We start from the raw sequence: 10,052 nt of genomic DNA on the forward strand, positions 1-10,052 counted from the left end.
CCCCGTCGACGACCCCCAACCCAGCAGGCACCACCTGCCCCTCTCGGTGAGCTTCATCCCCCCTCACTGATCTTGTAAAAACCGACAGATCTCAGGTAGCGGGTCCCGAACTGTGCGTCTAAGGATCGAAGGTAATAAGGAGGCAGGGGACACGGTGTTTACCCAGGTTTGGGCCCTCTTCATGGAGGCAATACCCTACTTCCTGCTTGATTGACTTTGATGAATATAGGGGTTACAAGAGTTGATCTACCTCAAGATTGTAATGGCTAAGCCTAGATGTCTAGCCTTTATGATTGTGTTCTTGCCCTACGGACTAAACCCTCCGATTTATAGACACCGGAGAGATTTAGGGTTGTACAGGGTCGGTTACAGACAAAGGAAGGTACATGATCCAAGCGCCAAGCTTGCCATCCGCGCAAAGGAGAGTCCCATCCGGACACGGGGAAGGTTCTTCTATCTCGTATCTTCATGGCCCATCAGTCCGACCCATATCACATAGCCCGGACGCCCGAGGACCCCTTAGTCCAGGACTCCTCAGTAGCCCCCGAACCAGGCTTCAATGATGATGTATCCGGCGTGCATATTGTCTTCGGCATTGCAAGGTGGGTTCCATTTTCCGAATACTCCAACATAGTTTTCCGCACACAAGGCACGTGTCTGGCCTTGCTTAACACGTACAACCCTAAGCTGTAAAAAGCAACAATACTTAAAATAAGTCACGTCCATGGGCCACTTTTTCGGCGAGACGTTATGTTCTGGCCTTATTATTATTATGAACCGTTTTACAACCTCGTTTCGTATTTCGAGGTATGGCCAGGGACACATCTTGTCGAAGCAGAGATCGTGTCCTCTTATTACAAGATTCTCATCAATAGGGGTTTTGGGTAATCCAACTGTGCCGTTCACAGTCCCCTTGGGAATAAGCGAGATTTAAGGCTTGTGAGGGGGCGCTTGACATCCACTACCTTTATAAGAAGATAAGGATCCGCCTTTTTACCCCACACCTTCTTCCTCCTCTGCCCATCCTTCATTCGAGCTCCAATGCCCAAATCTCGATCCTTTCCATCACCACCAAACACTCCTAGCCATGTCCGGATCTGGAGCGCAGGGCAAGTGGATGATCTGCTCTGTTACAGAGGAGAACATCAAAGAACTCCGGGAGGTTGGGTATCTGGCTGGGACATAGTCCATCGGCTCCCTGCCAAGAAGCAGATGATTCCCACTCCAGAGCCCAACGAAAGGGTAGTGTTCTTCCCTCATTTTCTTTGTGGACTAGGGTTTCCCCTTCATCCTTTCGTCTGCGGTCTCATGTGTTGGAAATATGCCCTAGAGGCAATAATAAATTAGTTATTATTATTATATTTCCTTGTTTATCATAATCGTTTATTATCCATGCTATAATTGTATTGACAGGAAACTCAAATACATGTGTGGATACATAGACAACACCAGGTCCCTAGTAAGCCTCTAGTTGACTAGCTCATTGATCAATAGATGGTTACGGTTTCTTAACCATGGACATTGGATGTCGTTGATAACGGGATCACATCATTAGGAGAATGATGTGATGGACAAGACCCAATCCTAAGCCTAGCACAAAGATCGTAGTTCGTATGCTAAATCTTTTCTAATGTCAAGTATCATTTCCTTAGACCATGAGATTGTGCAACTCCCGGATACCGTAGGAATGCTTTGGGTGCACCAAACGTCACAACGTAACTGGGTGGCTATAAAGGTGCACTACAGGTATCTCCAAAAGTGTTTGTTGGGTTGGCACGAATCAAGAGTGGGATTTGTCACTCCGTGTAAACGGAGAGGTATCTCTGGGCCCACTTGGTAGGACATCATCATAATGTGCACAATGTGACCAAGGTGTTGATCACGGGATGATGTGTTACAGAACGAGTAAAGAGACTTGCCGGTAACGAGATTGAACAAGGTATCGGCATACCAACAATCGAATCTTGGGCAAGTACAATACCGCTAGACAAAGGGAATTATATACGGGATTGATCGAATCCTCGACATCGTGGTTCATCCGATGAGATCATCGTGGAACATGTGGGAGCCAACATGGGTATCAAGATCCCACTGTTGGTTATTGATCGGAGAACGTCTCGGTCATGTCTGCATGGTTCCCGAACCCGTAAGGTCTACACACTTAAGGTTCGATGACGCTAGGGTTATAAAGGAAGTTTGTATGTGGTTACCGAATGTTGTTCGGAGTCCCGGATGAGATCCCAGACGTCATGAGGAGTTCTGGAATGGTCCGGAGGTAAAGATTTATATATGGGAAGTCCTGTTTTGGTCACCGGAAAAGTCTCGGGTTTTATCGGTAACGTACTGGGACCACCGGGAGGGTCCCGGGGGTCCACCAAGTGGGGCCACCATCCCCGGAGGGCTGCATGGGCCAAGTGTGGGAGGGGACCAGCCCCAGGTGGGCTGGTGCGTCCCCCCCCCCCCCAACAAGGGCCAAGGCGCCTAGGGTTTGGGGAGGGGGGGCGCACCCACCTAACTTGGGGGGCAAGTTTCCCCTTTTTCCCCCTTGGCCGCCCCCTCAGATGGGATCTTGGGCTGGCCGCTGCCCCTAGGTGGAACCCTAGGTGGGGGCGCAGCCCCCCCTCCCCCTATATATAGTGGAGGAAAGGGGCAGCCCAACACATGAAGTTTCTTCTCCTGTTGGCGCAGCCCTACCTCTCTTTCTCCTCATATCTCGCGGTGCTTGGCGAAGCCCTGCAGGATTGCCACGCTCCTCCATCACCACCATGCCGTTGTGCTGCTGCTGGATGGAGTCTTCCTCAACCTCTCCCTCTCTCCTTGTTGGATCAAGGCATGGGAGACGTCACCGGGCTGTACGTGTGTTGAACGCGGAGGTGCCGTCCGTTCGGCACTAGGATCTCCGGTGATTTGGATCACGACGAGTACGACTCCTTCAACCCCGTTCTCTTGAACGCTTCCGCTTAGCGATCTACAAGGGTATGTAGATGCACTCTCCTTCCCCTCGTTGCTGGTTTCTCCATAGATAGATCTTGGTGACTTGTAGGATTTTTTTTGAATTTTTGCTACGTACCCCAATAGTGGTATCAAAGCTAGCTTTATTGCATAGATTCTTTGCACGAGTAGAACACAAAGTAGTTGTCGGCGTTGATTTTGTTCAATATGCTTACCGTTACTAGTCCAATCTTGTTTCGACGGTATTGTGGGATGAAGCGGCCCGGACCGACCTTACACGTACACTTACATGAGACAGGTTCCACCGACTGACATGCACTTGTTGCATAAGGTGGCTAGCGGGTGCCAGTCTCTCCCACTTTAGTCGGATCGGATTCGATGAAAAGGGTCCTTATGAAGGGTAAATAGCAATTGACATATCACGTTGTGGTTTTTGCGTAGGTAAGAAATGTTCTTGCTAGAAACCCATAGCAGCCACGTAAAACATGCAAACAACAATTAGAGGACGTCTAACTTGTTTTTGCAGGGTATGCTATGTGATGTGATATGGCCAAGAAGAATATGATGAATGATATGTGATGTATGAGATTGATCATGTTCTTGTAATAGGAATCACAACTTGCATGTTGATGAGTATGACAACCAGCAGGAGCCATAGGAGTTGTCTTTATTTATTGTATGACCTGCATGTCATTGAACAACGCCATGTAATTACTTTACTTTATTGCTAACCGGTAGCCATAGTAGTAGAAGTAATAGTTGGCGAGACAACTTCATGAAGACACGATGATGGAGATCATGATGATGGAGATCATGGTCTCATGCCGGTGACAATGATGATCATGGAGCCCCGAAGATGGAGATCAAAAGGAGCAAAATGATATTGGCCATATCATGTAACTATTTGATTGCATGTGATGTTTATCATGTTTATGTATCTTATTTGCTTTGTCGGAGTAATGGGCCACGGGTAGGCTAACCCGAGCCCCAGAACCTTTCAAAACATCGGGGCCGACTGCGCCCCTCAAGACCCCACGACGAAGAGCCGCCTCCTGGGAGGCGGCGGCGACTGTCCCTTACAGCCGAGTCCCAAGGACGGCTTCGAGTTAAGCCGACTCTTGGCTCGTGACATCAAGATAAGACGACTATGGGAGTCGGCCCGCGACTCCAACCATCTCCTGCCTTCGTCACGATGGCAGGACGGGGTACGGCCATTGCGTGGCCGTCTCTACCCCGCCTACGAGGGCTCGGCATGGCTACAGTATGCCGTATCGTTGGATATCTCCATCGTGGCGCGGCACTGTTGCCATGCCTGCCCTGACCTCAGCCTCAGTGGGCGGCGCACTGTGCCCACGACGGCCTGACTGTACCCTCTAGAGACGGCAGGACTCACCCGTCAGCGGGGGCACCGAAGACGGTGAGAGCGCCCCGAACACAGACCCGTGGGAGTCACCCCCCCCGGAGTCGGCCGACCCCTCCCACGGGCCCCACATGCCATTAACCAGACAAGACGAGAATGGCGACAGTGATCGCCCGTCAGGCGGCAACACTGTTGCCACGACCCCATGACCAAGCCGGCGTCATCCGTAGCATGGCTACAGTAGACCGTAGCCGGCGGGGCCCGCCAGTCGGCGGGCCCCAGCGGTCGGCGGAGAAGACGTCGACCTGAGAGACAGACGGCTGGGACCCGCGCCCAGCCGGATTACCATTGTAACCCTGGAGGGGCGGGCCTATATAAGCCCCCCCAGGGCACCCATGCAAGGGGATCGACCCATTAGCACTAGACCAGATCATATAGGAGGAAGGAAGGTAGCCTTGCCTTCCCTTACCTCCAGAAACAGCTCTAGGAGCAACCTTGTACTCACTTTGCCATAGTGACCATGCGGAGACCCCGCAGAGCAGCAGTAGGGGTGTTATCTCCACGGAGAGCCCTGAAGCTGGGTAAGATTCGCCGGCGTGCATGCCTTCACTTCATCCCGTTTCCAGGCACCGGCGACGTTCTACTCGCCCCCACCATGATAAGCCATCCCTTGGCATATGTCGTACCAAACCCCCGACATTTGGCGCCCACCATGGGGCTAGGTGCACCGCCGTCCGGAGACCTGCTCGACGGGAACCCTTTTTCTCCCTGGCGAGCGTAGCCAGCCTGGCACGCCAGATGGAGTTTGCGCCGATGCGCTGCATGGCGCTGAGATCGCCTGCGCGGCCAGCTGCCTCGCCGAACTTGTCGGCGAGGTCCGCCTCTCCGACGAGCCTGCATCTGATGCAGGCATGAGCGACCCCGAGAGCCTCCTCGCGGGTCTCCTCGACCAACTCCACGTCGCCGGCGAGCCTGCCATAGACCTGGAGTCCATAGGCTCCACCGACCCGATGCTGGTCGACTCCGACACCGCGTCACTCGACACGTTCCCCACAAATGTGGTGGTCTACGACGAGCCGCTCCCTTGCGCGGGGAGCGGTGGAAGCACCGTCACAGAGGTTTTCGTCCTCGACCATGACGAGCGCTCCGGCTAAGGCGCTCGTGACCCGCTCGATGCGGCTCTGCGAGACCTGTCCGTGCCGATTCCGGGAGATGCTGACGCCGAGACGCTGGAGGCGCGCCGCCTTCATCTCATCGAGAGCGCAAAGAAGCTGGCAAGCATGAGACGCTTGTCAGAAGCCTACCAGCGTGAGATGGATCGCGCCGTGGGCGGTTTGCCGGTTCAGACTGGGCCTAGCCTCCTAGGCGCGGTCCGGCAATGCGGCACGACAATCGCCAATCTGCTTGGGGCCGATCGCCCTGTGTATGCCACGCTTGCGAAGAACATCCGCGCCGCCCAGGCGGCGGCGGACGAACTCAGCAACTTCGAGGGCGAAGAGCGCCGCCTGATGACGGAACGAGTTCCGCAGCTCCTCGACGCGGCTGCCACGCAGAACGAAGCCGGCTGCCGCACGGAGACGCTTCGGCGACAAAACGACGACCCGCCACCCCGCCAAGATCAAGGTGCGACGTCTCGAACGCCGACTAGCGGAGTCCGCGGAAGGAAAGACAAGGAGCCGGCTGTCAGCCACAGTCGGACTCGCATCACCATCGAGCGCGACCAAGACGGCCGCCCCAAAGCGGTGGAACGGCGGGACGACTATCTGCCTCCCCCTCCTCGCAGAGAAAGGCGAGTCTCCCCGCCGCCCATAGAGCATCCGACTCTCGGCGACCGCCTTGGCCGCCGAGAGGGAGTGGGAGAGAATGACGCCCGCCACCGGATCGACCGACTCCACCGATCCCTGGCACTGGAAGAAGAAGACGAGTTGGGTCCTCCCTGTTTCGGACCCCGCATCCGAGATGAGCCTTTTCCCAAAGGGTTCACGCTTCCCCGAGACACGCCCAAGTATACCGGCACCGTGAAGCCGGAGGACTGGCTGATTGATTATTCCACGTCCGTCAACATAGCAAACGGCAACAAGCGCATTGCCGTAAGGTATGTTCCACTCATGCCCCAGGGCACGGCCCGGACATGGTTGAACAGCCTGAAGCCCCGCAGCATCAACAGCTGGGTCGACTTCACTGAGGCTTTCGTCCACAACTTCACAAGCACATACAAGGGACCTCCCAAGCCTCACCAACTCTCCTTGTGCATGCAAGGCCCCGACGAGTGTACTCGCGACTACCTCACGCGCTGGGCCAAGCTTCGGAACTCTTGCGAGGGCGTGCACGAGGTGCAGGCTATCGAGTACTTCACTGCCGGGTGTAGAGAAGGCACCCTCCTCAAGCACAAGCTCCTCTGCAACGAGCCAGAGACCCTCGACGAGCTATTGGTAACAGCAGATAAGTATGTCACGGCAGATTCCTCCATGAAGACGGAGATTCAAGTTAGTGAGACTCGCAAAGTGGACCCCCAGGCTCCCAGAACGCCGGCTGGGGACACCAGTCGGCGACAGCAGCAAAACGATCACAAGCGCAAAGCCCCACAGCCGGCTTCCAGCAGCCGGCAAGTGGCGACAATCGAAGAAATAGCAGCACCCTCATGGGCACAGCCCATCCTCAAGTTCCTGGTGAGAAAAGAACTGCCAATTGATGAAACCTTGGCTCGGCAAGTACAACGCAGAGCGGCAGCCTACACCATAGTCAACAGAGAGTTGGTTAGGCGCAGCGTCACTGGTGTCTACCAGCGTTGCGTCGAGCCAGAACAAGGCCAAGCAATTCTCAAAGATATCCATCAGGGCGAGTGCGGCCACCATGCGGCTTCAAGAGCACTCGTCGCCAAAGCATTTCAACACGGTTTCTTCTGGCCGACTGCCCTAGAAGAGGCCAAAGAATTGGTGCAAAAGTGCAAAGGGTGCCAGAAGTTCCGCTCCAAGCCACATAAGCCGGCTTTGGCACTCAAGACTATCCCCATCGCCTGGCCCTTTGCGGTTTGGGGCCTGGATATGGTGGGACCATTCAAAACAGCCCGAGGCGGCCTAACTCACTTACTTGTCGCGGTGGCCAAGTTCACCAAGTGGATAGAAGTAAAGCCCATCAAGAAGTTGAATGGTCTGGCTGCAGTGACCTTCATCGTCGACATCACGACTCGGTATGGCATACTGCACAACATCATCACCGACAATGGCACAAACTTTGCCAAAGGCGACTTGGCCCGTTTCTGCGCGACACGGGGCATCCGACTGGACTTAGCATCCATTGCCCACCCGCAGTCAAACGGCCAGGTAGAGCGAGCAAACGGCCTCATCCTGTCCGACATCAAGCCCCGACTGGTCGAACCACTGGAATGATCGGCCGGATGTTGGCTCGACAAGTTGCCGGCCGTTCTCTGGAGTCTGCGCATGACTCCAAACAAGTCAACCGGCTTCACGCCCTTCTTCCTCGTCTACGGTGCTGAAGCCGTCATCCCGACGGACATAGAGTTCGACTCCCCGCGAGTTACCATGTACACCAAGGAAGAAGCAGAAGAAGCACGACAAGATGGTATCGACCTGCTGGAAGAGGGCCGGCTGTTGGCACTCAGCCGGTCCAGCATCTACCAGCAGAGCCTGCGCCGTTACTACAACAGGAAGGTCAGGCCAAGATCTTTCCAAGAGGGCGACCTTGTGCTCCGGCTAATCCAGCGAACAGTCGGTCAGCACAAGCTATCGGCGCCTTGGGAAGGCCCCTTCATTATCAGCAAGGTGCTGGGAAACGACTCCTACTACCTGATCGACGCTCAGAAGCCCCGAGCACGCAAGAGGGACGACTCCGGCAAGGAGACGGAGCGCCCATGGACTCCTCCGAAGATTTTACAGTTGATGCAGTATGTATCACGCTACCTTTGTATTAAAGTACCAGACTTCGGGTCCCCCGAGACGAGCTCGGGGACTGCCCTTTTTTCTATTTGTATGATAAGAATTATGCCTCCGAGTTTACTACTCTTTGTCATGCCGTTTGGCACCGGGCTCGACTAGTCGGCCTGGGGACTCGCTGCCTTGCACTATGAAATGCTTCCTGTAGTCAGACAAGTAGTGTGTGGCACCTAAGCCATCTCCTGTCAGAAGCCGCAGCTCACGGAGCGACTGCTTGGTAGGCAGGAGTAAGGAAGAACGGGTGCCCACACGAAAAATGGCTAAGGACCCAAAGCACGAACATAGCATAAGACGGCTCCCAGCCTCCCTCAAGCAAAGCCGACTCATGAGTAGTCGGCTTGCCGCTTTCTTCTAGCCTCTCTTAAGTGAAGCCAACTCATAAGAAGTCGGCTTGCCGCTTTCTATCCGAATTGTTAAAAAGACTCTAAAATGGCCAAGTACTTGCCTTCCCAAAGTAGCCAAGCATTTGATCTAGTAGCAGTCCGCAGAGCGGCTATCCGACTGGCAAGGCGGCAACTAAGGGAAGGCAGCAAAGGAAAAAGCCAAAAAGAGCAATAAGCAAGGAAAGATAGAACTCGGATGAATATTTACATAACATAGGCCCTTGACCGAATCTTCGAGCAGAAGTTCAAAATACACCCCGCGGGTGGAATTGTTCGAATTAACAGAAGTTCTTCAGAGACTACTAAGCAGGTAAAATGAAGACATGACGACAGCCTAGGAGGCGGCATTCGGGTTCGGAGGGTCGGAGGAGATGGCAGTGTCAGGCGCCGGGGCGGCCGGCTGGGCAGTCTCAGCTTGATCATCTCCGGCAGCAGTTGCCTCCTTCGGGCGCGGCTCGTTGCAGGAGGCGCAGTCGAGCTGAGGCTGGTCGCCCATTCCATCTTCTGGCGCCTCCATCTTGCCTTCATCCTCCGCCTTGCCTTCCTCCTCGGCGCTGGAAGCAATCACCTCCGCTGAGTCCTCGTCGTAATCCGGATTCATCCCGAACCACTCCAGCGGCGCCTCCCTGCCGTCTTCAGCCCGATCAGGGACGAAGATATTGGTGTCCACGTAGTCGGCGATTGCGGCTGCGCGCGCGACGAGGGCGTCTTCCACAGCCACCAGCTCCGCCTAGGCCTCTGACCGGAACGCGGCCAGACGGTCCAGGTCCAGCCCCGGATACCACGCCTTGACGAATTCCAAGGCCCGGCGTGCTCCAGCCCAGGCCAAGGAACCCTTCCAAGCCTCAAGATGACCAGCCGCGACCTCCATCCAGTCGGCGGTCCGACTGGCAGTGCGCAGAACCGGCATGTCCAGCCACAGGGCGGCAATGGCCTGGGCGCCGGCGCGCTGAAGCCGGCGCAGCACCCGATGGGCCGGTCGCAGACGAGCCTCAATGCTCAGAAGCTGCTCATCAAGGGTCCGGGGGCGTTGGCAGCAATCTCCGTGCCGCTCGCTCTCCGCGCCTCGCGGTCTGCCTGGATGGCCTGAATGGCCGCCTGCGAGTAGCCAGGAAAGAAGTCTGCCAAGACAAAAAAGAAGCAAGTCAGAAAACCAGAAGTCAGCCCGACCCATAGTCGGCTGACCAAAGAAAGTAACAAAACTCACCGTCGATGATGTCCTTGATTTCATGGACGCCAGAAGTCAGTTGCACCTCCTTGTCGGTCCAGGAGGAGCGCTCGCTCTCGAACTCAGCCAGGAGGGTAGTTTCTCTCCTCTCTGCCTCCTCCCGCGCCTTCTTGAGCAGCTCCTTCTGCTCCGTCAACTGCGCGGCCAGCAGATCACGCTCCGCGGCAAGCTTGCTG

This window comes from Triticum dicoccoides, chromosome 2B (genome assembly GCF_002162155.2).
Source record: "Triticum dicoccoides isolate Atlit2015 ecotype Zavitan chromosome 2B, WEW_v2.0, whole genome shotgun sequence".
In the NCBI taxonomy this organism is placed as follows: Eukaryota; Viridiplantae; Streptophyta; class Magnoliopsida; order Poales; family Poaceae; genus Triticum; species Triticum dicoccoides.